The 26525-nt window shown below is 50.3% G+C and overlaps 1 long non-coding RNA gene across 1 annotated transcript; it reads left to right on the plus strand.

The window, feature by feature from the left end:
* The first annotated feature begins 461 nt into the window (after positions 1-461).
* Positions 462-19532, plus strand: LOC129693401 (uncharacterized). The gene is made up of 3 exons (XR_008722872.1): positions 462-885; positions 16396-16541; positions 18732-19532. It is a non-coding gene; the product is annotated as an uncharacterized LOC129693401 (long non-coding RNA).
* The last annotated feature ends 6993 nt before the right edge of the window (positions 19533-26525 follow it).

Here is a 26525-nt window from a genome sequence, read left to right on the forward strand (position 1 = left end):
CCAATCTCCCCTCCCCCCTCCATCTCCCCCTCCCCCATCTCTCCCCCCTCCCCTCCCCCTCCCTCCCCCCTCCCCTTTCTCCCCCCTCCCCGCCCCCCCCCCTCCCCTTCGCCTCCCCCCCCCCCCCCCCCCCCCCTCTCCCCCCCCCCCCCCCCCCCCCCCCCCCCCCCCCCCCCCCCCCCCCCCCCCCCCCCCCCTCCCTTCCCCATCTCCCCCCCCCCCCCCCCCCTCCCATCCCCCCCTCCTCCATCTCCCCCTCCCCCCTCCTCCATCTCCCCCCTCCCCTCCCCCATCTCCCCCATCTCCCCCTCCCCTCCCCCCCATCTCCCCCTCCCCCATCTCCCCCTCCCCTCTCCTCCATCTCCCCCTCCTCCATCTCCCCCCCTCCTCCCATCTCCCCCTCCTCCATCTCCCCCTCCCCCATCCCATCTCCCCCTCCCCTCCTCCATCTCCCCCTCCCCCTCCCCCTCCTCCATCTCCCCCTCTCTGTGCTGAGGATCCACAATCCATGAGTACAACACCAGTGTGTTTGTTGTCACCACTAACACAGTCCCGGGCCGCAGTACTATTGTAGTTCCACACTGCGGGGTAGTGTCAGTCCACCAGTAGTAACCTCCACCAGTAACCCGGACCCCCCACGCACACAGTGAGACCCCCAGTGACACTCACAGTGCCCCCACCCCCACACATACAGTGTGGCCCCCACAGCGGAATGTGAAGTGGTCTTTCTTTCAGTCGCTTCACTATGGCAGGCCGTGGCGGAACGAGAGTAAACAGGTCGCCGAGTCTACCTTGGACCAGGTCGATATCAAGGAGGCCACATCTGGAACATCGCATGCAGGAGATGAGATTAGAGGAGGTGCAGGTGAACATCTGTCACATCTGGTACGGCTGCGGGAGTGTAAGATTCAGATTCAATCTTTATTGTCATTGTGCAGTGTGCAGTACAGAGACAACGAAATGCAGTTAGCATCTCACCCAGAAGAGCGAACATAGAATAATGAACAGCAGAATATATATATATATATATGCATACATTAGTGCAATATTTCTGTGGGATATATATATATATGTACATACATTAGTGCAATTTTTCTGTGGGAGGGAGTGGCCAGGGAGGTGATTGGCAATCACCAAGGTGCAGAGTTAAGGTGTGTAACAGCTACAGGGAAGAAGCTGTTCCTGGACCTTCTGGTCCAGCCACGGAGAGACCTGTAGCGCCTCAAGGATGGGAGGAGGGTAAACAATCTATGGTTGGGGTGAGAGTAGTCCTTGACGATGCTGCGCGCCCTTCGCAGACATCGCTTGCTCTGGACAGACTAAATGGAGGGTAGTGAGGAACTGGTGATGCGTTGGGCAGTTTTCACCACCCTCTGCAGTGCTTTCCGGTCGGAGACAGAGCAGTTGCCATACCATACTGTGATACAGTTGGTAAGGATGCTTTCGATCATGCAGCGGTAGAAGTTCACCAGAATCTGAGGAGACAGATGTACCTTCTTTAGTCTCCTCTGGTGTTTTGGGACAGTCGTTACATCCCATGGTGACTAACCATTTTAACCACACTTCCCAAGAAAGGCGTGGGAGCGAGCAGGAAGATGGTTGTGGAGAGAGACAGATAGGATGTACAAAGATGAAAGGGGGAGATAGAGAAGGCGAAAGGGGAAAAGATGGAGGGAGAGTGAACTATCCCAAAGGGAGAGTGGGAAGATGGAGTTCAGAGCGAATGGGTTGGCAAAGGGGAGAGAGGGAAGGGTCAGAGAGATGCAGTGAGAATGGGAGGGGCGGAGGGGGAAGGGGGAGAGACAGAAACGCAGAGAGGGAGAATAGGGAGGGTGGGATAGAGAGTGACAGTTCAGAGAGAGTGACAGCAGTAAGGAAGGGTGGAAAGAGAAAGGGAGGAGCGCGCTGTGCTGCATCATTCGCCGTTTTATCTATGTTTAGGACAATTCAGATGTGGCAATGTTTCTGTCCTCTGAGTGTCGTGAGTTTGGACGTTCCTCCTCAGAGGTGATGAAGGCAGATAGTTTTATTATCCCAGGGTAAAGTCAGATCCATTCCAGGCAGAGATAAGCCGCGATCATCTTGAGTGGCGAAGCAGAGTGGAGGGGCCATTTTAGTCCGAGGCAATCTGTTGAACTAATTGGATAACTAAGCCCTGAAAGAAACCCTGGAATTTAGGATTGCCTTGCTGAGTGAAGCGGATAGAAGGAAATCAGATAAACACAAGGTGGAGAATTGAATCTGATGGAGTTTGAAACGATGTCCCCTTTGCTGGAAGAATACCGCTCCCAATTTACATCCCACAGTATCGCCATAAATTGTGGCGGACTGCGTCTAAAAATATTGGTTGCCAGGAGACAAAGGGGGCCCACCCACAGCTACAATGTTATCATTTAGAAACATAGAAAATAGGCGCAGGAGTAGGCCATTCGGCCCTTCGAGCCTGCACCGCCATTCAATATGATCATGGCTGATCATCCAACTCAGTATCCTGTACCTGCCTTCTCTCCATACCCCCTGATCCCCTTAGCCACAAGGGCCACATCTAACTCCCTCTTAAATATAGCCAATGAACTGGCCTCAACTACCTTCTGTGGCAGTGAATTCCAGAGATTCCCCACTCGCTGTGTGAAAAATGTTTTGTTTTTCTCATCTCGGTCCAAAAAGATTTCCCCCTTATCCTTAAACTGTGACCCCTTGTTCTGGACTTCCCCAACATCGGGAACAATCTTCCTGCAACTAGCCTGTCCAACCCCTTAAGAATTTTGCAAGTTTCCCCCCTCAATCTTCTAAATTAGAGCGAGTACAAACCGAGTCTATTCAGTTTTTCTTCATATGAAAGTCCTGGCATTCCAGGAATCAGTCTGGTGAACCTTCTCTGTACTCCCTCTGTGGCATGAATGTCTTTCCTCAGATTAGGAGACCAAAACTGTACGCAATACTCCAAGTGTGGTCTCACCAAGACCCTGTACAGCTGCAGTAGAACCTTACTGCTCCTATACTCAAATCCTTTTGCTAGGAATGCTAACATACCATTCGCTTTCTTCACCACCTGCTGCACCTACATGCCTACTTTCAATGACTGGTGTACCATGACACCCAGGTCTCGTTGCATCTCTCTTCCTAATCGGCCTCCATTCAGATAATAGTCTACTTTCCTGTTTTTGCCACCAAAGTGGATAACCTCACATTTATCCACATTATACAGCATCTGCCATGCATTTGCCCACTCACCCAGCCTATCCAAGTCACCTTGTTGCCTCCTAGTATCCTCCTCACAGCTAACACTGCCCCCCAGCTTCGTGTCATCCGCAAACTTGGAGATGTTGCATTCATTTCCCTCATAATTTTTATAACGAATAAATAAATTTTTCAAAAAATACATATGGAAAAAAGGGTACAATTAAAATTTTTGTGGAAAAAATATGTATTTCTTAGTAATTACAGTGTACATGTACTGTACATATTAACCATATAACAATTACAGCACAGAATATTACTGGCAGTAGATACCGAATGTAAATACCGAATGTTATAATTGCATTTTATTATTTATTTATTTTAATTTAAATAATTCGTTGATATTTTAAAATAGTTTACTGCACAATTTACACATTAACAGATAGTTCAAAAGCACAATAGAGCATTACATGCAGTCCACTATATTAAGAGCAATCGTTTGGGTTCGCTAGATGATTGTGCAAATCTGCCAATAATTGCTTCTGCATCCAATTCATCTAACAATTCCTTTTCGATGGATAGCAACATGTATGATTCCAAATTCTCCTCAGACAGCGTATTTCTTAACCTTGTCTTTATGATCTTTAGCTTTGAAAATGTTCTCTCACATTGGACTTGAGTAACTGATAGTGTGCAGATGACTTTATAAAGTTCATAAAGGTTATCATATGCCTTGTCATGAAGTCTGTTGGATGTCAGAATTTTTAGTACACATGATGGGTAAGTGCTGCAAATTTTACAATTGTTGCAACTGGAATCCATATTCTCACCATCATTAAGTAGCAATGTTTCAACATTTTGAGATTTAAAAAATCAAGCCTGTACTTTATCCCATCATATAAAGCATAAAAATAAGTTTAATTTGACACCTGATTCACTTTCATATCTTCAGTATAAAGAAAGTTAGTCCATTTTAATTCTCGGAAATTAGCATCTTGTTCCCTATTGCATTTCCATTGACTTAACTCAAAAGCTGTGATCGAGGACAGTCAAAAGCCCATAACTTTCTTAAAAATTATGAGAACTGAATGAAATATTCAGTTATTATAGATTGAAGCATTCTGAAACAAATATGAAACAATCTAACATGGATGACCTGAAATTAACGCATATAATTAGTTAGTTACCTAATTGTAGCTAATTACAAAATTCAATTACTAGATCTAAACATCTCTCAATTTCTAGCCTAAGTGTCCAAATAACATTCACACAATAATTCACAATATAACATGATTTTTAAATCTCATTGTCATGAATTTATAGGCCAAATGGAAGGAATTTAGTGTTTAATTCCCGTAAATTAATGGCCATTTAAATCATCTTGCGAGTGGGATTTTGGGGAACGCGATGGTTTGGAACGTTGCGGTTGCGGTGAATTTCAACCCCATGTCGGCAGGAAAAATACTGCCGGTTCGTATGGGTCCTAAGTCACCTTTTCGCAACGTAAAATTTTGATTAAAGGCATCCTAACAAGCACGTTTATATGTAAAATAAACGGCTTTCGTTTACCTGGCCCGTATGTGAGATCCGTTCCCGTTGTCGGTGTTGAAGGCTTTAGAAGTTGATTTTTAAATTACTCCAGCAATTAAAATATCCAGAGCAGTTAAACAAAATGTAATAAAACCGACACACATGGGCAGTGGCAGAACTGCAGCCCTGCTGAAGATAAGTTTTATAACGTACCTACATTAAGCAATAGCTTTAATACATCAAAGTTTGATGCAAAATAAAACAATTCCAATATTACTTGATCTTTGCTGATTTGCGTGGGAATCCACTAATCGTGATCCTACTGCAAAATTTCTAAGTCGAAAGTTGTATTTTATTTCAAAGTGGGAATTTGAAGATAGGGACAGAGATGCGACACAGAGATTTTAAACTCGGGAGAGCTCTTGGGTGAACTCACACAGTGGGACAGGGGTTGATGCAGCATCTATGGAGCGAAGGATATAGCCAAAGTTTTGAGCCGGGTCAGAGAAGGGTTTCGACCGGAAACGTTGCACATTTCCTGAGCTCCATGGGGGGTGGGGGGGGGGGTGCTGGGAATCAGATAGACTGCGTAATAACAGTGAGGGGATCCCAGTGTGAGAGTGAGTCACCACCTGCGTACAGCGTTCCCACATCCCTCTCCCCCGCCAAGCAAGGCACACTCCTCCCTCCCCTCTGCCCTCTCCCACTTCCTTCCCACCCCCCCCCCCTCTCTAAAGAAGGAGGGAGTGAGAGGGAGATCTAAAGAGTAACTGGTTTTGGTCTCCAATCACCTCACAAAGTAGGTATGTTACAAAACCTACCTGAATCGTCATTGGGAATCTGCCCTCAGCCATGTCTGCGATTTTGGCGCTGTTTGGAGGGGGCGGGTTTAAAACGCGATTTTTACTAGGCTGTACTAATCGCACATGTTCAGCCTAGTAAATAATTAACGAAAAATCGCTGCAAGACCCGGTCGCAAAAGGTATTATTAGTTTTATAGGCCTCGATAATATAGTTCTAATAGTTTTAAAATTACTGTTTCATTCCGCAACCTCTCGCAGCCCCAAGGTTTTATAAAGCAAACAATTAAAGGTATGTACCTTATTTTTACATTAAATGGGGCATATATATATATAACCCTATATATCAAGTTATCTATAACGAATAGTTCATTTTGGGCTTTTTGATATCCCGCAGTATTTTTCTCGGCATTTGAGGGCACTAATCCAGCGCTATGTCAACGTTCTAAACCAGCGCGTTCCACATGAACCCACTAAAAAGCCGATTTAAATGGGCATTTATTTACAGCAATTGAACACTAAATTCCTTCCATTTGGCCTATAAATTAATGTAAATTAGATATAAAAATCATGTTATAATGTGAATTATTTGTGAATAATCTTTGGACACTTACGCTATTTAAAAATGTTAATCTTTCCTTAAGAAATGGGCTTTTGATTATCCAAGATCACAGCTTTTTTGTAATGTCCATTGAAAATCAATAGGGAACAAGATGCTAATTTCCGAGTATGAAAATGGTCATAACTTTTTTAATACTTGAGATATGAAAGTGAATTTGGTGTCAAATTAAACTTATTGTTATGCTTTATCTGATGGGATAAATTGCAGATTTGATTTTTTAAATCTCAAAATTTTGTAACATTGCTACACAAAGGACAGCCAACAGTGGTGGTGAGGCAGAAGGGAGCTTTCTCTCCCCTATCCCCCCTCTCTCCCCCCCCCCCCCCCTCTCTCTCTGTCCCCACCCCCCACCCCCCTCCTCTCTCTCTCTCCCCCTCTCCAATTCTCTCTCTCCCTCTCCCCTTCCTCTCTCCCCGGCTTCCCCCCTTCTCTACAATTCCCCCTCCCCTCTCCCCCTCTCTCTCTCTCTCCCTGCCACCCCCCCCCCCCCCCCCCCTTCCTCTCTCTCCCCCCCCAACTCCTCTCCCCCCAGCCACATTTATATCTCCAGTTCACTCCACGAGTGTGTGTGTGTGTGAGAGTCGAGCAGTGTTTCTCATTCTGACTCTGCTCCGTGAGCGGCTCGTATTGACAGTAATCATTTCCAACTCTTCTGAAAAATCCCCCTCTCTCTGTCTTTCCACTGCCCCCCCCACCCCCACACCCCCACACCCCCACACACACGCAGATAGAGATACACACACACAACCACAGAAACACAGAGATATACACATACACACAGACAGAGGGTTAAATCTCACCCGTACCCCGGCCCGGACATTAACCCCGACACAAATGTTAACACACTCAAACCTCCAACCTGGTCTGCTGTTGTACCGGCACCGAACGAGTTAACACAACCGCCCGCCTGGCCGCTCCCTGCTTAGCGTTGAATACTCACGGCTGAGTTCGCTGCGGTGCTGAGGCTTGTTCCCCTGTAGACTCCCCCCCCCCCCCCAGAGCCCTAAAAACTCTTGACAAAAAGCCCAGAATGTACCATCACTGTAGCATCCTGAAGAAATTTGATCTGCTGAGCTGGGAAAACGTAATAAAATATTCGGACTTGATTTTAGTTTACAAAATCTTCCGTGGACTGGCCCCACCTCCGTTAAAGGACTTCATAAAGAAAAACACAAATAGGTCGACAAGAGCAGCCTCCAGGGGTGATTGTATAGTCCTGTTTGGGAAAAGTGTCTTTGGGCAGTCAGTATTTTCATATCGAGCGTCGCAGACCTGGAAACATTTACCAAACATCTAAAAACATGGTTACTGCAAAATCAAAACTGCAATCATAATCTACCTTAACATTATCCTATGGTACTCTTTTATTGTTACTTTTTTACTTTATTGTTTGTTTTGTTTTGTTTTTGATTTTTGTTTTGTCTCTTTTCTTATTGATTGATTGTGTTGTGATGTGTTTACCTTGTTTAACAGAGGGACTAAAGATGGAAATTAGCTACTGGCTACAATCTTGTGTATTACATGTAAATGTTTATTAATATGCACTGTCCCCTAAATAAATAAATTACTTAAAATTTAAAAAAAAAGAATACATCAGCGATTTCAATCCTCTTAGTTAAATAATTTTTAACGTTGCCATTTTTCCTCAGAGATACGAAACTACCCCTCTTTCTCTCTGACTGGCGAAAGCCACTAGAATGTTGTACTTGCCCTCAGTGGGACCTTGCCCAGAGTTGACCCAGTGCTCAGGCCGGGTAGCTCTCCAGGCCGGTGACTTTGGGGGGGCTTACATTATAAAGTTCACTGTGTCTGAGTTATTGGTCAGAGTGAACACCCGCTCCTGTGGTCACTGTGTCTCACTATGGAGTCTGTGACAGTCAGTTTCCACCGCCTGTTTGTCAATAATTGGATCGATCACTTGAACCAGTGGCCGCGGATCCACCCGCGGTGTTGTTACAAAACTGAACTCACTGTGGAATGAGTCCATTAACGGAGCTACTCAGCTGCTGGATTCTAAGTTGCTCCTGCTGCCTTCTCTCTGGACCCCTCCTCGTCCCCATCAGATGCCGAGTTCCCTGAGCCCTGTTTATAGGGTGATTTCACTAAAGGTCACTGGAGCGTAGATCCGCACCCACGTGACCAAAATTCTCAAGTGGAGGACACTCGAGGGTTCGGTACATGTTAGTGGATGGGGAAAAACGCATTTTCCCACCCGTTAAAAACATAGAAAACAGCGAGGTTGTGAGCTGCAATTTACTGTGCCAGTCGGGGTGACCGTGAGGCACAGTTACCTAGATTTACAGGAAAAAAAAAGATAGCAAGTAAGGTAAATTCAAGAGGGAACTGGTGCCGCCAAACCGGCGGAAATGAACAGCCGACATTTGCCGTGGATATTTACAGGTCCAAAATATCGGGAATTATCGCGTTTGCTCGCTGAATTTCATCAAAAGTAAGGCATTATTAACTTACTCTGTCAGAGACTGTGAGCCGGTTTCACTTTTGAAAGGACCATTCGCCTATTGTAGCGGGCGCCTCTTCTTTCACTTCCCGCCCTTTACCCCGTCCACCGCCTTATCTCTTCTCCCCTGTAGCAGACATGTTGGGCACAGTCGGAGCCGGGTCTGACATTGTTAAACTTGCAGCCGCGCACCGACTCCGACACTCCTGATCTTTAGCTGAAAATCGAGCCGGTGTTCAGCCCCGGAGAACGTGTCAGTAACACCCAGTGTCCGTTCCCTTCTCTTTCTGCAGTGAATTTAGTGGCGATTGTGATCCTGTCCCGGGGAAAGTGCGGCCTCTCCACCTGCAGCACTCGCTACCTGGTGGCCATGGCAGCGGCCGATCTACTGGTCATAGAAACATAGAAACATAGAAATTAGGTGCAGGAGTAGGCCATTCGGCCCTTCGAGCCTGCACCGCCATTCAATATGATCATGGCTGATCATCCAACTCAGTATCCCGTACCTGCCTTCTCTCCATACCCCCTGATCCCCTTAGCCACAAGGGCCACATCTAACTCCCTCTTAAATATAGCCAATGAACTGGCCTCAACTACCCTCTGTGGCAGAGAGTTCCAGAGATTCACCACTCTCTGTGTGAAAAAAAGTTATTCTCATCTCGGTTTTAAAGGATTTCCCCTTTATCCTTAAGCTGTGACCCCTTGTCCTGGACTTCCCTAACATCAGGAACAATCTTCCTGCATCTAGCCTGTCCAACCCTTTAAGAATTTTGTAAGTTTCTATAAGATCCCCTCTCAATCTTCTAAATTCTAGAGAGTATAAACCAAGTCTATCCAGTCTTTCTTCATAAGACAGTCCTGACATCCCAGGAATCAGTCTGGTGAACCGTCTCTGCACTCCCTCTATGGCAATAATGTCCTTCCTCAGATTTGGAGACCAAAACTGTACGCAATACTCCAGGTGTGGTCTCACCAAGACCCTGTACAACTGCAGTAGAACCTCTCTGCTCCTATACTCAAATCCTTTTGCAATGAAAGCTAACATACCATTCGCTTTCTTTACTGCCTGCTGCACCTGCATGCCTACCTTCAATGACTGGTGTCTCGCTGCATCTCCCCCTTTCCCAATCGGCCACCATTTAGATAATAGTCTGCTTTCCTGTTTTTGCCACCAAAATGGATAACCTCACATTTATCCACATTATACTGCATCTGCCAAACATTTGCCCACTCACCCAGCCTATCCAAGTCACCCTGCAGTCTCCTAGCATCCTCCTCACAGCTAACACTGCCCCCCATCTTAGTGTCATCCTCAAACTTGGAGATATTGCCTTCAATTCCCTCATCCAGATCATTAATATATATTGTAAATAGCTGGGGTCCCAGTACTGAGCCTTGGGGTACCCCACTAGTCACTGCCTGCCATTGTGAAAAGGACCCGTTTACTCCTACTCTTTGCTTCCTGTTTGCCAGCCAGTTCTCTATCCACATCAATACTGAACCCCCAATGCCTTGTGCTTTAAGTTTGTATACTAATCTCTTATGTGGGACCTTGTCGAAAGCCTTCTGGAAGTCCAGATACACCACATCCACTGGTTCTCCCCTATCCACGCTACTAGTTACATCCTCGAAAAATTCTATAAGATTCGTCAGACATGATTTACCTTTCGTAAATCCATGCTGACTTTGTCCAATGATTTCACCACTTTCCAAATGTGCTGCTATCCCATCTTTAATAACTGACTCTAGCAGTTTCCCCACTACCGATGTTAGACTAACTGGTCTGTAATTCCCCATTTTCTCTCTCCCTCCCTTCTTAAAAAGTGGGGTTACGTTTGCTACCCGCCAATCTTCAGGAACTACTCCAGAATCTAAAGAGTTTTGAAAGATTATTACTAATGCATCCACTATTTCTGGAGCTACTTCCTTAAGTATTCTGGGATGCAGCCTATCTGGCCCTGGGGATTTATCGGCCTTTAATCCATTCAATTTACCCAACACCACTTCCCGGCTAACCTGGATTTCACTCAATTCCTCCAACTCCTTTGACCCGCGGTCCCCTGCTATTTCCGGCAAATTATTTATGTCTTCCTTAGTGAAGACGGAACCAAAGTAGTTATTCAATTGGTCCGCCATATCCTTGTTCCCCATGATCAACTCACCTGTTTCTGACTGCAAGGGACCCACATTTGTTTTAACTAATCTCTTTCTTTTCACATGTCTATAAAAACTTTTGCAGTCAGTTTTTATGTTCCCTGCCAGTTTTCTTTCATAATCTATTTTTCCTTTCCTAATTAAGCCCTTTGTCCTCCTCTGCTGGTCTTTGAATTTCTCCCAGTCCTCCGGTATGCTGCTTTTTCTGGCTAATTTGTATGCATCATCCTTCGTTTTGATACTATCCCTGATTTCCCTTGTTATCCATGGATGTACTACCTTCCCTGATTTATTCTTTTGCCAAACTGGGATGAACAATTTTTGTAGTTCATCCATGCAGTCTTTAAATGTCTTCCATTGCATATCCACTGTCAACCCTTTTAGAATTAATTGCCAGTCAATCTTGGCCAATTCACGCCTCATACCCTCAAAGTTACCTTTCTTTAAGTTCAGAACCATTGTTTCTGAATTAACAATGTCACTCTCCATCCTAATGAAGAACTCAACCATATTATGGTCACTCTTGCCCAAGGGGGCACGTACAACAAGATTGCTAACTAACCCTTCATCATTACTCAATACCCAGTCTAAAATAGCCTGCTCTCTCGTTGGTTCCTCTACATGTTGATTTAGATAACTATCCCGCATACATTCCAAGAAATCCTCTTCCTCAGCACCCCTGCCAATTTGATTCACCCAATCTATATGTAGATTGAAGTCACCCATTATAACCGTTTTGCCTTTGTCGCACGCATTTCTAATTTCCTGTTTGTTACCATCTCCAACTTCACAACTACTGTTAGGTGGCCTGTACACAACACCCACCAGCGTTTTCTGCCCCTTAGTGTTTTGCAGCTCTACCCATACCGATTCCACATCCTCCAAACTAATGTCCTTCCTTTCCATTGCATTAATCCCCTCTCTAATCAGTAACGCTACCCCACCTCCTTTTCCTTTCTGTCTATCCCTCCTGAATATTGAATATCCCTGGATGTTCAGCTCCCAGCCTTGGTCACCCTGGAGCCATGTCTCCGTGATCCCAATTATATCATAGTCATTAATAGCTATCTGCACATTCAACTCATCCACCTTATTACGAATGCTCCTTGCATTGAGACACAAAGCCTTCAGGCTTGTTTTTACAACACTCTTCCCCCTAATACAATTATGTTGAAAAGTGGCCCTTTTTGATTTTTGCCCTGGTTTTGTCTGCCTGCCACTTTTACTTTTCACCTTGCTATCTATTTCTTCTACCCTCATTTTACACCCCTCGGTCTCTACGCTCACACATTTAAGAAACCCTTTCCCTTTAACTCCATCCTCCACTGTCCCATTCAACACGGTCATTTTGTTTCAGATCCGATATCATTACTTTTATTGGAGTTTCCTGTCCATCACCCCTTGTGTGCAGTGTTTAAGAGGGAGTTAGATGTGGCCCTTGTGGCTAAAGGGATCAGGGGGTATGGAGAGAAGGCAGGAACGGGATACTGAGTTGGATGATCAACCACGATCATATTGAATGGCGGTGCATGCTCGAAGGGCCGAATGGCCTACTCCTGCACCTAATTTCTATGTTTCTATGTTTCTAGGAGGGGAGAGAGAGGGTGAGGTGAGGCGGTAGAACTGGGGGGAAGAGGGTAAAGAGACGGTTGAGTGGATAGAGGGAGTGGGGAGAGAGGTGAAGGCTGTGGGGGCAGTGAGAACGGAGGGATGCAGAGATGTTAGTGAGGGAGAGAGGAGATATGGAAAGACATGAAGGGAGAGGGGAGAGTGGAGGAGGGGAGAGTGAGAGGATGGAGTGGAGGCAGTGGATGGGAGAAGTGGAAGGGATAGAGGGAGAGCAGGGGAGAGGAAACTGATGGGGAGAGGGAGAGGAGATAAGGGCAGCATTGAGTGATGTTATGGAGAGATCAGGAGGGGGGAGGAGAGGAGGGAGAGTAGTAATATGAGGAGAGGAGAGCAGAGGTGAGAGGGAGTTGAGGGGAGAGGGGGGGAGTGGAGATGATTGGAAGAGGAGGAGGAACGAGGAAAAGGAGAAGGGTGTGATAGAGAGGAGGAGGGGAGGAGGGGAGGAGGGGGCGAGGAGTGGAGAGAAGGGGAGGAGGGGGAGGAAGATAAAGGAAGAGAAGAGGAGGAGAGGGAGGAGGGGAGAGGGGGATTATGAGCGGGCGGAAGGAGTGTGGGGAGAGAGTGGGGGTTGAAATGGAAGAGGTTGGGAGGGAGATGGCAGAGAGAGAGGCAGTGGGGGCAGACAAGGTGGAGTGTGGGGAGAGAAATGGGAGGAGTGGGGAGAGAAAGGGGACGTGTGTGTGAATGGGGATCGGAGGAGAGAGGGAGAGGGGAGGAGTGTGTAGGGGAGAGTGGGCAGAGAGAGAGAGAGGAGAGTGTAGGTGTGTGCGGAGAGTGAGCGGAAGGCTTGTGTTGAGAGAGTGGGCAAGGAGTGGGGAGATGGAAAGGGGTGTGTGGGGAGGAGTGTTGGGAAGGAGAGGAAGAGGGGAGCAATGTAGAGGTGAAGAGGAGAAAGAGAGCAATGGACAGCGCAAGGAGGGGCAAGTATGATGCAGTATTTTGGGGAGAGCAGGAGGGGAATGGGTAAGGAGAGTTGGGGAAATGGGGAAGAGGTGGGGAGACAAAGGGCTGGAGGCATGGGTGTGAGGCAAGACGGGGGAAGGGGGGAGAAGATAGAGGCGTCGGGAGAAAAGAGGGATGAAGGTGTGGATAAAGGGACGGAAGAGTGGGGAGAAGGGGCTGGAGGAGTGGGAGAGGGGGCTGGAGGGGAGGAGAGGGGGATGGAGGAGGGGGAGGGGGAGGGGGGAGAGGAGGGGGGGGAGGAGGGGGAGGGAGGTGGAGGGGAGAGGGGCTGGAGGAGGGGAGAGGGGGGTGGTGGAGGGGAGAGGGGGTGGAGGGAGAGTGGAGAGGGGGCTGGAGGGGGAGAGGGGGATGGAGGAGGGGAGAGGGGGATGGAGGAGTGGAGAGGGAGTGGAGGGGAGAGGGGGATGGAGGGGAGAGGAGGATGGAGGGAGTGGAGAGGAGGGATGGAGGAGTGGATGGGAGAGGGGATGGAGGAGTGGAGTGGGGGATGGAGGGGAGAGGGGGATGGAGGAGTGGAGAGGGGGCTGGAGGGGAGAGGGGGATGGAGGAGGGGAGAGAGGAGGATGGAGGAGGGGAGAGGGGGGGGGAGGAGGAGGGGAGAGGAGGGGAGGGGGGGAGAGGGGGCTGGAGGAGAGTGGAGAGGGGGCTGGAGGAGTGGAGAGGGGGCTGGAGGAGGGGAGAGGGGGATGGAGAGGGAGGAGGGGAGAGGGGGCTGGAGGGGAGAGGGGGCTGGAGGAGTGGGAGAGGGGGATGGGAGGAGTGGAGTGGGGGATGGAGGGGGAGAGGGGGATGGAGTGGAGAGGGGGTGGAGGAGGGGGGAGAGGGGGATGGAGGAGGGGAGAGGAGGATGGAGGAGGGGGAGGGAGGAGGAGGGGAGGAGTGGAGGGGGGATGGAGGAGTGGAGTGGGGGATGGAGGGGAGGAGGGGGATGGAGTGGAGAGGGGGCTGGAGGAGGGGAGAGGGGGGATGGAGGAGGGGAGAGGAGGGAGGAGGGGGAGAGGGGGCTGGAGGGGAGAGGGGGATGGAGGAGTGGAGAGGGGGATGGAGGAGGGGAGAGGGGGATGGAGGGGAGAGGGGGATGGAGGGGGAGAGGGGGGGATGGAGGAGTGGAGAGGGGGTGAGGAGGAGGGGAGAGGGGGTGGAGGAGGGGAGAGGGTGCTGGAGGGGGGGAGAGGGGGTGGTGGAGGGGGGGAGAGGGGGATGGAGAGGGAGCTGGAGGGGAGAGAGACAATAGACAATAGGTGCAGGAGTAGGGCTTTCAGCCCTTCCAGCCAGCACCTCCAATCACTGTGATCATGGCTGACCCTGTGATAGTACCCCTATCCTGCTTTCTCCCCATATCCCCTGACTCCACTATATTTAAGAGCTCCATCGAACTCTCTCTTGAAAGCATCCAGAGAATTGTCCTCCACTGCCTTCTGAGGCAGAGAATGAAAACGTTTTTCCTCATTTCCGTTCTAAATGGCCTACTCATTATTCCTAAACTAGGGCCCCTGGTTCTGGACTCCCCCAACATCACAAACATGTTTCCTGCCTCGAGCGTGTCCTACCCCTTAATAATCCTGTATGCTTCAGTAAGATTCCCTCTCATCCTAAATTCCAGTGTACACAAGCCGAGTTGCTCCATTCTTTCAACATATGACAGTCCCACCATCCAGGGAATTAACCTTATGAACCGACGCTGCACTCCCTCAATAGCAAGAATGTCCTTCCTCAAATTTGGAGACCAAAACAGAACGCAATACTCCAGGTGTGGTCTCACTAGGGCCCTGTACAACTGCAGAAGGACTACTTTGCTCCTTTGCTCACCTCCTCTTGTTATGAAGGCCAACATGCCATTAGCTTTCTTCACTGCCTGCTGTACCTGCATGCTTACTTTCAGTGAGTGATGAACATTGACCCCCAGATCTCGTTGTACTTCCCCTTTTCCCAACTTGACACCATTCAGATAATAATCTGCCTTCCTGTCCTTGCCACCAAAGTGGATAATCTCACATTTATCCACATTAAACTACATCTGCCATGCATCTGCCCACTCGCCCAAACTGTCCAATTCATCCTGCATTCTCATAGCATTCACCTCACAGTTCACACTGCCACCCAGCTTTGTGTCATTTGCACATTTGCTAATGTTTTCAACTAAACCATTGATGTATATTATAAATAGCTGCGGTCCCAGCGCCGAGGCTTGCGGTACCCCACTAGTCACTGCCTGCCATTCTGAAAGGGACCCGTTAATCCCTACTGTTTGTTTCCTGTCTGCCAACCACTTCTCTATCCATGTCAGTACTCTACCCCCATGTGCTCTAATTTTGCCCACTAATCTCCTATGAAGGAATTTATCAAAGGCGTTCTGAAAGTCCGGGTAAACTAAATCCACGGGCTGTCCCTTGTCCATTTTCTCGTTACATCCTAAAAAAATCCAGAAGATTCGTCAAGGCAGAGGGCCGTAGGAGTGGGGAGAGAGGGCTGTAGGAGTGGGGAGAGAGGGCTGTTGGGAGTGGGGAGAGAGAGGGCTGTTGGAGTGGGGAGAGAGAGGGCTGTTGGAGGAGGGAGGGAGGGGCTGGGGGGATCAGGGGGTATGGAGAGAAGGCAGGTACGGGATACTGAGTTGGATGATCAGCCATGATCATATTGAATGGCGGTGCAGGCTCAAAGGGCCGAATGGCCTACTCCTGCACCTAATTTCTATGTTTCTATGGAGGGGGGAGAGGGGGCTGTAGGAGTGGGGAGAGAGAGGGCTGGAGGAGGAGGGAGGGGGAGGAGAGGGCTGTTGGAGGAGGGAGGGAGGGCGTAGGAATGGGGAGGAGAGGGGGCTGGAGGAGGGGGGGGAGAGAGAGGGCTCTATGTTTCTAGGAGGGGGGAGAGAGGGCTGTAGGAGTGGGGGAGAGAGGGCTGTAGGAGTGGGGAGAGAGGGCTGTAGGAGGGGGGAGAGAGAGGGCTGGAGGAGGGCCACAAGCCAGTCGGACTATTTGATTTACTCCACATACTTTACACAGATATGAGCTCTAGCATCAACCTTGCCAAGTACTCAAAATTGTTTGTTTTTCACTTTCCAGCTGATAGTCACGGCCCAAACCTAGACAAGACAAGTCAGTTCCTGCTACATTGCTCCCTCTGGCTTCACAATCTTCAACTCTTCAACCTTGTCTCATAACCTGCTCTTACCCCCAGCCTCTGTTCCAACCATTTGCTTATCGATAAGGTAAGCCGTTTAGAATGGAGTTGAGGAAACACTTTTTCACACAGGGAATTGTGCGTGTGGAATTATCTGCCTTAGTGAATCCGGTGGAGGCCAGATTTCTGGAAACTTTCAAGAGAGAGCTAGATAGGGTTCTTGAAGATAGCAGAGTCCAGGGATATGGGGTACTGATTGGGGATGATCAACCATGATCACATTGAATTGATGGTTTGATGGGCCATATGGCCTACTCCTGCACCTATTGTCTATTGTCTAAAACACCAACCTCTCCCTCAATGTCAGCAAGACAAAGGAGCTAGTCATTGACTTCTGGAAATGGTGTGAAATAATGTCGTCATCAGCATCAATGATGTTGAAATAGAGATAGTTGAGTGGTTCACTGCAGAGATGCCGCCTGTCCCACTGTGTTCTCCAGTGATGCTGCCTGCACTGCTGAGTTCCCCAGAGATGTCGCCTGTCCCACTGAGTTCCCCAGCGTTGCTGCCTGTCCCACAGTGTTCTCCAGAGATGCTGCCTGCACTGCTGAGTTACTTCAGCATTTTGTGTTCATCTTCGGTTCATGTTTGTAGGTGTAAATATCACTAACGATGTGTACTGGTCTAAATACATTGGTGGTATGTCTAGGAAAGTGCACCAATTCCTCTACTTGCCCAAAAGGCTCTGGAAACCCAGCATGTCTACAACAATTCTCCAGATGCACCACAGAACACATTCCACTGGGAGGCATCACAACTTGGCAACTGCTCTGCTCAAGACAAGAAAACTGCAGAGATGCGTGGATGCCACCAGTCCATCATACAGACCAGCCCACTACATCCCCCTCCCCCATTTACTTCATTTATTCACCATGATGCCTCAGGAAAGCAGCCAACATAATCAAGGGCCGTTTACAGCCCGGTAATTCCACCCTCCTTCACCCATCGGGCCAAAGATACAAATGCTTGAAAGCACATAAACTAGACTCTAGATGCTTCTTACCCTTTGTTATCAGACTACTGAATGGACCTCCCACCGGCTAACAGTGTGATCCCAACTTTCAATCCTACTTTTTACAGCCCTCATACCTTATCTCCTCCGCACTATAACATTATGATGTTGTGAACACAATAATCTGCTATTGTTTCTCTTGCATTACCTGGTGTACTGTGTATTGTTTTAATTGATTGTATGTATGTACAGTGCAGATTATGTATTATGCAGGGTGTTTAAGAAGGAACTGCAGATGCTGGAAAATCGAAGGTACACAAAAAAGCTGGAGAAACTCAGTCTGAAGAAGGGTTTCGGCCCGAAACGTTGGCTATTTCCTTCGCTCCATAGATGCTGCTGCACCCGCTGAGTTTCTCCAGCTTTTTCGTGTACCATGTATTATGCAGGTGCTAGTTTAAATTGAACTTATACTTATGTCTAGTATGGTTTAAGTGGAAAGTGGGGATAGAAACATAAAAATTAGGTGCAGGAGTAGGCCATTCGGCCCTTCGAGCCTGCACCGCCATTCAATATGATCATGGCTGATCATCCAACTCAGTATCCCGTACCTGCCTTCTCTCCATACCCTCTGACCCCCTTAGCCACAAGGGCCACATCTAACTCCCTCTTAAATATAGCCAATGAACTGACCTCAACTACCCTCTGTGGCAGAGAGTTCCAGAGATTCACCACTCTCTGTGTGAAAAATGTTTTTCTCATCTCGGTTTTAAAGGATTTCCCCCTTATCCTTAAGCTGTGACCCTTTGTCCTGGACATCCCCAACATCGGGAACAATCTTCCTGCATCAAGCCTGTCCAACCCCTTAAGAATTTTGTAAGTTTCTATAAGATCCCCTCTCAATCTCCTAAATTCTAGAGAGTATAAACCAAGTCTATCCAGTCTTTCTTCATAAGACAGTCCTGACATCCCAGGAATCAGTCTGGTGAACCTTCTCTGCGCTCCCTCTATGGCAATATGGCAAATCTCCTTCCTCAGATTTGGAGACCAAAACTGTACGCAATACTCCAGGTGTGGTCTCACCAAGACCCTGTACAACTGCAGTAGAACCTCCCTGCTCCTATACTCAAATCCTTTTGCTATGAAAGCTATCATACCATTGGCTTTCTTCACTGCCTGCTGCACCTGCATGCCTACCTTCAATGACTGGTGTACCATGACACCCAGGTCTCACTGCATCTCCCCTTTTCCTAATCCGGATCATGACAGAAGCCTCCTTGTGGCGATCCCCGGAAATGATGACACGACGCATTCAGTGACGCATCGGGCGACCAATTCTGTCAACATGTTGGCCGACGACAGAAGCCAACAGCGAGCTACACATCGTCTGACACACAAGGGAACAAACAGGAAAACATGTAAACAAAGTGTTTCACTGTATCTCTGTACATGTGACAATAATAAACTATTACCAAAACAAAATATATTAGTGATCATTTTTGTTTTGTGTACTTGTCACAAATGCTGCAATTTCCATCTGACCACCCATTTGTTCAAGAAAGTGATGTAAAGAATTCAGAATTCTGCACTGCTTCACAACCAATATGTACATTTAAATCATTCAGTATATCAGTCTTTATATGCTACACTCAGAACTCGAAAAATATCGTAATTGCATTTCTTTTCTGCATTTATACAGTTCGATTTCACCTAACATCCTTCAGCTCTGCAACCCGATATTCTTGCCCATGTGCACAATAGAAACTGAGAAAGAAATGGCGGTGAGTCAGCATGACCTACTTTTATTCCTTTGTTTCCTAATTTGAAACTATTCTTTGCCGCATAAAACCATGTCTCATGCACAATAGACAATGCCCTCACTATCAAGGGATCCCTAATTCTGTACAACTCTTTGAATCTGAAACCTTTTGGTGTTTCACAACTTGACATGCAAACCAGATGTGGCATGATGTAGCCTTTCCTTCATAGATCCTAGTAGATATATTTTGGTCCCGATCAACAGATCCCTTTATGGTCCGCAAACAAGGAATGTGAAGAACTCACAGACATTGAACTGCAATTCCACAAAGTTTCATACACAGTTTGTATTTATTTAAATGTTGAAAGATATTCAGTTGGTCTTCTGGATATGACCAAACAAAAGGTAGTGTTTAGTTCAATTATATATATTTGTTTTGAATGTTCTTTAAACTTAGCAAACACAATCAAAAAACATGGATATGATTTGTTTAGTTAAATGCATACAATCTAATGAAATGCAATGTATATCCTATTGATCAATTTTTTGATGAATGGCCAATCCTACTGGGTGAAGTAACATATAACAATTACAGCAATTACAGCACGGAAACAGGCCATCTCGACCCTTCTAGTCCGTGCCGAAGTCCCCCCATATAATGGCCCAAAGACCCCAGACGTCAGAGTGAGTTAATAAAAAAACTAGACTAAGTGGGACCCGTTGGGTCCTTGTCACATAGGATGTCTGGAACCCCAATGCAACCCGTTTCCCAATGCAATATTGCACCACAAACGGATAGCCCCAAACTGCGCAGGCACAGCTCATTTCCCCTCATTCCCCAGCACTCCCTCCCCCTCCTGTTCACTCTCCCTCTTCTTTCCCCTCCTCCAACCCTCCCCAATCCCTCCCTCAACTCTCCCTCGCCATCCTTTCCGCTACCCTTAGTCACTCCCTCCCTCCCTCCTTCCCTCCCTCCCTATCCTTTTCCCTCACTTCCTATCCCTCAATCCACCACCTCCCCAGTCCTCACCTCCCCATATCCACCCCATTATCCCTCCTCACCTCCCCCACTGCCCTCCTCTCCCTCTATTCCCCAACCTCTACCTCCCCGACTCCCCCTCCTTCCCTCTATTTGCAGTGTCAAGCAGAGGGCAGGCCAGCCTACTCATTGTCCATTCATTTCCATTTAGCATTGCAGCCTCAAGAACAGGGCAGTCCAAACAACTCGTGGCATTGTCATTTCATTTCCATTTGAAACTGTATGGGGGGGGGGGGGGGCAACCCCTACAAGCCAATCACAAATAAATATAATTTTAATACATTTATTGACAGCTCCCTAACCTAATCACAAAATACGGCAATACATTGTTTCTACTGAAGGTCCTATTTGGGAGACAGTTCACCAAAGTAAATAAACATTTCTCTAGGTCGTATGAACAATTTGAACAAGGCTTCACACTTTAACCAATCACAAGATAACAGCACAACACTCTGCAACATAATTAACAATACCTTACCACAGCCCACTCTATAACCAATCATAATCATTCACTTGCCACCCTGCTTAGTTCTTTGCAAAACCCTCATACATATTAACAATAAGGAGCACATCTGGACACTTACTTCATCCCAGGTTCCAGACACCTTGAAGCCATAACTCGTGGCCCTGCAGCTTTCACAGAAAGGGGACAAGCAGGCTTTGAAAATGCAGAGATTCTCCATTTTGTTTATTTGGCCAATATTATAATTCACCTCTTTTATCATGTTATGATAACCAAATTACAACAATAACACAACTCCATTCTGGTCAGATATCCCAACATGATGATGCAGATATAATTTCTCAGAAATTCACCAAGCTTCCCGAGTTCTCATGGGCATAGCTTCATGATTCCTGTCTGATGAGTCTTCACCTCCCAAGTATTCATGGGCGCGAATCCCATCCATCTATCCTGTCAGGTGTATCTGTTTCTGTCTCTTTGCAGAGTATGATGTTTCTAAGAGAATTTTAAATAGAACTAGACCAAGTGTAGACCCGTTGTGTCTGTTTCCCCAACGTGCGTTTGCGGGGGGGGGAGGAGGGAGCTGCGGCATCACACTCACACTAACCACCCCCCAAACACACAGGTGGGGGGAGGGGGTGAGGGGGAGACTGGATGGGGACAGGGGAGGGTGAGAAGAGGGGAAGTGGGGAGAGGGGGAGGAGGACATGGGAGAGATTTGGAAGGGAGAGCAAAGCGGGGTAGGGGAAGTGAGAGGGGGATGGGAAGGGGAGGAGAGTGGGGAATGGGAGGAGAGTGGGGAGGGGCAGGAAGGGGGGAGAGGGGTAGGGGTGAGAGAGGGGTAGTGGGGAGATGGGGTTTGAAGAGGGGTGGGAGAGGGTGGAGAGAGGGGAGGAGGAGGAAGAGAGGTGGGAGGGAAGGGGGGGGGGTGAGGAGAGAGGGGAGAAGGGGAGGATGAGAGTGTGATGGGGAGGGGCAGAGGGGGGGGGAAGGGGAGAGGGAGGAGTAGGGGAAGAGGAAGGGGGAAGGAGGAGGGAAAGGGGGGGGAAAGGGGGGAGAGTGTGGAGGGAGGGGGAGATGGGTAGGGGGGGAGAGAGGGGGAAGAGTGTGGAAGGATAGGGAAGGGAAGGGGGGGAGAGAAAGGGGGGGGAGGGAGAGATGAGTGGGGGGGGAGAGGGAGGAGGGAGAGGGGAGAGGAGGGAGGGAGAAGTGGAGAGGGGGGAAGGAGGGGAAGGGGGGAGAGGGGGAGAGAGAGGGAGGGGGGGGGGGAGAGGGGGGGAGAGAGGGGGAGGGGGGGGGGGGGGGAGAGGGGGGGGAGGGAGGGGGAGAGGGGGGGAGGGAGAAGAGTAGGGAAGAGGGAGGGAGGAGGGAGGGGACAGGGGGAAGAGGGAGGGAGGGGGAGAGTGGGAGGGGGAGGGGGAAGGGAGTGGTGGAAGAGGGGAGGGGAAGGGGGAGCAAAAGTGGGGGGGGAGGAGAGGGGAAAGAGAGGGCGGTGGAGGAGAGGGGGGAAGGTGAGGGGAGGGAGGGAGAGGGGAGGGGGAGAGGGGGAAGAGGGAGCGGGAGTGGTGGAAGAGGACAGAGGGTAGGGGGGGAAGGGGGAGGGGGGAGAGAGGGAGGGGGGGGGAGGGAGGGGTGGGGGGGGGAGAGAGAGGGGAGAGGGGGGAGGGAGGGGGTAGGGAGGAAGAGGGACAGGGGGTGGGGGGGAGGGGGCGAGGGGGAGAGAGGGAAGGGGGGGAGGGGAGTAGGGGGAGATGGGGGTAGGGGGGGAGGAGGGGGGTGTGGATGGAGGGGGAATAATAGGGAGAGGGGTGGGGGAGGGGAAGGGGGGGGGGGAGGTGGTGGGGGGGATGGGGTGGTGGGAGGGAGGAGTGAGGAGAGGGAGAGGGGGGGAGGGGGGAGGGGGGAGAGGGGAGGGGGGGAGAGAGGGGAATAGAGAGGGAGAGGGGGGCAGTGAGGGAGGGAGAGGGAATGGGGAGGGAGAGGGAGATGGAGAGGGGAGGTGGAGAGAGGAGAGAGAATGAGGGGGGGGAGGGAGGGGAGGGAGGGAGGGAAGGAGGGAGGAGAGGGGGGAGAGGGGGGAGAGAGGGAGGAGGAGAGGGGAGGGGGAGGCGGGGGGGCGGGGGGGGGGGGGAGGGAGGAGGGGTGGAGGGGAGAGGGAGAGAGGGGCAAAAGGGGGGGGGGAGAGGAGAGGGAGGGGAAGGGAGGGAGAGAGAGAAAGGGGATGGGAGGGGGAGAGGGAGAGGGGTGGGTTAAGGAGGAGAGGTGGAAGAGGGGAGGGGAGGAGAGAGGTTGTAGCGGGAGGGGGGAGGGGGAAGAGGGAGAGGGGTAGGGGGAAGGGGGCGGGGGAGAGAGGGGGAGGGGGTGGCTTAGAGAGGGAAGGGGTGTGGGGGGAGAGGGGAGAGGGAGCGGGGTGAGGAGAGGGAGGGAGAGGGGGGGAGGGGGGAGAGAGGGGAGAGGTGAGGGGAGGAGAGGGGAGGGGGGAGAGAGGGGGGGGAGGGGGGAGGGGGGAGAGGAGGGAGGGGGATGGGGTAAGGGTTTAGTGTAAGGCGAGGGGAAGAGTGTGGATGGAGGGGGGGGTGGGGAGGGGAGAAGGGAAGGGGGGGAGGGAGAGAGGGAAAGGGGTGGGGGAGGGAAGGGGGTAGGGGGCGGGGGGGTGAGGGGGGGAGAGAGGGGAGGGGGGGGTGGGGAGAGAGGGATGGGGAGGAGGAGGGGGAGGAGAGGGAGAGGGGAGGGTGAGGGAGGGAGATGGAGAGGGAGATGGGAGAGGGGGGGGAGGGAGAGAGGGGGGAGAGAGGGGAGAGAGGGGATGGGGAGGGGGAGAGAGGGATTGGGGAGGTGGGGGAGAGAGGTGGGGGGGGGGGGGGTGCGGGATGGGGTAGTGGAGGGAGGGATAAGACGGTGGAGGGAGGGGGAGAGGGGTGGGGGGAGAGAGTGGAAATAGTGGGGAGTGAGAGTGTAAGGGGGAGGGGTAGGGACAGTCCATCTGTTCCCCATTCCCTATCACCCCCAATCCACTTTCTCTATTCCCACACACATGATGACGCTTCGACACAGGCTGCGGGGCTGGGGCTGCTGCAAAGGCATATGTAAATGAATCCATTCCGATTGGACATCTGTGAGCATGGGGCATTGTGACATCACACGATGGAACGGTCACCAACCGGGTGAGAGGCCGTTTTTTTAAATTGGGGGGGGGGAAGAACGATTTGATTCAAAATGTCTACATAAACACGGAGAAATTTAATGAGGTGTGTGTAGTGGCCTGGTCAAGGTCAGGAAAAGACCAGACGCCAGGCGGATTCAAAAGAAGCTTTTTAATTCCAACAGTCAGAGTACACACCACGACACCCTTGTCAGAACCCCTAGGGAGAGTCGTCAGGAAACCACGTGGCAGACCAACGCCCCTGTCCCTCAATCGGCGAGAAGGATGATCCAAGGAGTGGCCTACCCCCCAGGGACCGCCACAGGACCCCCCCCCCCCAAGTACCCGAGGTACGAAACGGACAGGAGGGCGTACACGGCGGCCAGTCCGGGTGCACACAATGCTTGGCCCCGGAACAGGCGACTGATCAACAAGTGCGGGGGATGAAGTAGCCAGAGGAGGAGGTACCCTAGACAGAGGCCGCTCTCGCTTACGGGGCAGCGCTACCAGCGCCGGCCGACCTATATCAATATGTGAATTGGTGAGGCCAATTCTGGAGTATGGTGTACAATTTTGGTCGCCTAATTATAGGAAGGATGTCAACAAAATAGAGAGAGTACAGAGGAGATTTACTAGAATGTTGCCTGGGTTTCAGCAACTAAGTTACAGAGAAAGGTTGAACAAGTTAGGGCTTTATTCTTTGAAGCGCAGAAGGTTAAGGGGGGACTTGATAGAGGTTTTTAAAATGATGAGAGGGATAGACAGAGTTGACGTGGAAAAGCTTTTCCCACTGAGAGTAGGGAAGATTCAAACAAGGGGACTTGACTTGAGAATTAAGGGACTGAAGTTTAGGGGTAACATGAGGGGGAACTTCTTTACTCAGAGAGTGGTAGCTGTGTGGAATGAGCTTCCAGTGAAGGTGGTGGAGGCAGGTTCGTTTTTATCATTTAAAAATAAATTGGATAGTTATATGGATGGGAAGGAAATGGAGGGTTATGGTCTGAGCGCAGGTATATGGGACTAGGGGAGATTATGTGTTCGGCACGGACTAGAAGGGTCGAGATGGCCTGTTTCCGTGCTGTAATTGTTATATGGTTATATGGTTATATGTGCTGGCTTCAGCCGCGCAACTGAAACAGTCTCACGCCGACCCCCCATGTCCAGGACGAACGTCGACGAGCCTTGTTCCAAGACCCGGAAGTGACCTTCGTACGGCCACTGTAGAGGTGGATCCCTGCGCAGAAAAACAAACTGGCAGTCCTCCAGAGCAGAGGGAACGTGCGGACGGAAGGACCCATGACGAGAAGTGGGCACCGGCGCCAGCTTGCCCACCGTCTGCCGAAGACGTTGCAGAGCTTCTGAAGGCTGCTCCACCTGGCCACGTGCCGGCGGGATGAACTCCCCAGGCACCGTTAACGGAGACCCATACACCAACTCAGCGGAGGAGGAGGCCAAGTCCTCCTTGGGTGCGGTGCGTATCCCCAGCAAAACCCACGGTAGAGCGTCTACCCAGTCTGGGTCAGTGAGTCGCGCCCTCAGGGCACCCTTAAGCTGTCGGTGAAACCGCTCCGCTAGGCCGTTCGACTGCGGGTGGTACGCCGTCGTGTGGTGCAGAGACGAACACCCAGGAGGCGTGCCATGGCCGACCACAGCTCTGATGTGAACTGATGCCCCCGGTCGGAAGTTATGTCCAGTGGAACACCGAACCAGGCGATCCAGTGCGCCAACAATGCTCGAGCACAGGTGGTTGTTGCGGAATTCTGTAGCGGAATGGCTTCAGGCCACCGCGTGAAGCGGTCCACAACGGTGAATAGATACGTCATGCCCTGGGACGGCGGCAGCAGCCCCACGATGTCCACGTGAATGTGGTCGAAAAATTTCTGAGGAATGGGGAACTCCTGCAACGGCGCGGAGGTGGTGTACTCGGCCACATACGCCAACAGCCTCTGCTGCCGGGCAGACCACGGGTCTGATACCTTGGCGAACGCGAAGGTTAGTGGCTTGTAGTCCGTGAATGCAGTAAATGGTCTCCCCTCCAGAAAATAGCGGAAATGACGTATGGCGAGATATAGGGCAAGGAGCTCACGGTCGAAGGCGCTGTAACGACGCTGAGGACCACTGAGATGCCTGCTGAAGAATGCAAGTGGCCACCAGCAACCCTCAGCGAGCTGCTCCAACACTGCCCCAACCGCAATCTCTGAAGCATCCACCGTCAAGGCGGTCGTGGCGTCCTCTCGTGGGTGGACGAGCATTGTGGCCTCAGCCAGTGCCTGTTTAGCCCTCTCGATAGCCGCTGTTGCTTCCACGGACCAATCAACCTCCCTGCGATGACCAGCAATCAGGTGGAAAAGCGGACGCATGACTGCGGCAGCTAACGGCAGGAAGCGGTGATAGAAGGTGACCATCCCCACGAATTCCTGCAGGCCCCTAACTGTGGTCGGACGGGGAAACCTGCGGATAGCGTCTACCCTGGTCGGCAGAGGCACCACCCCTTGTGCAGTCACGCGGTGGCTGAGGAAGTCGATAGCCGTCACCCCGAAACGGCACTTAGACGCGTTGATAGCCAAACCGAAATCGCTGAGGCGCTGACACAGTTGACAGAGGTGGATGCAGTGCTCCTGTCATGAGGGACTGGCCACCAGAATGTTGTCCAGGTACAC

Source organism: Leucoraja erinacea, unplaced genomic scaffold (assembly GCF_028641065.1).
Source record: "Leucoraja erinacea ecotype New England unplaced genomic scaffold, Leri_hhj_1 Leri_277S, whole genome shotgun sequence".
NCBI classification, from domain to species: Eukaryota; Metazoa; Chordata; class Chondrichthyes; order Rajiformes; family Rajidae; genus Leucoraja; species Leucoraja erinaceus.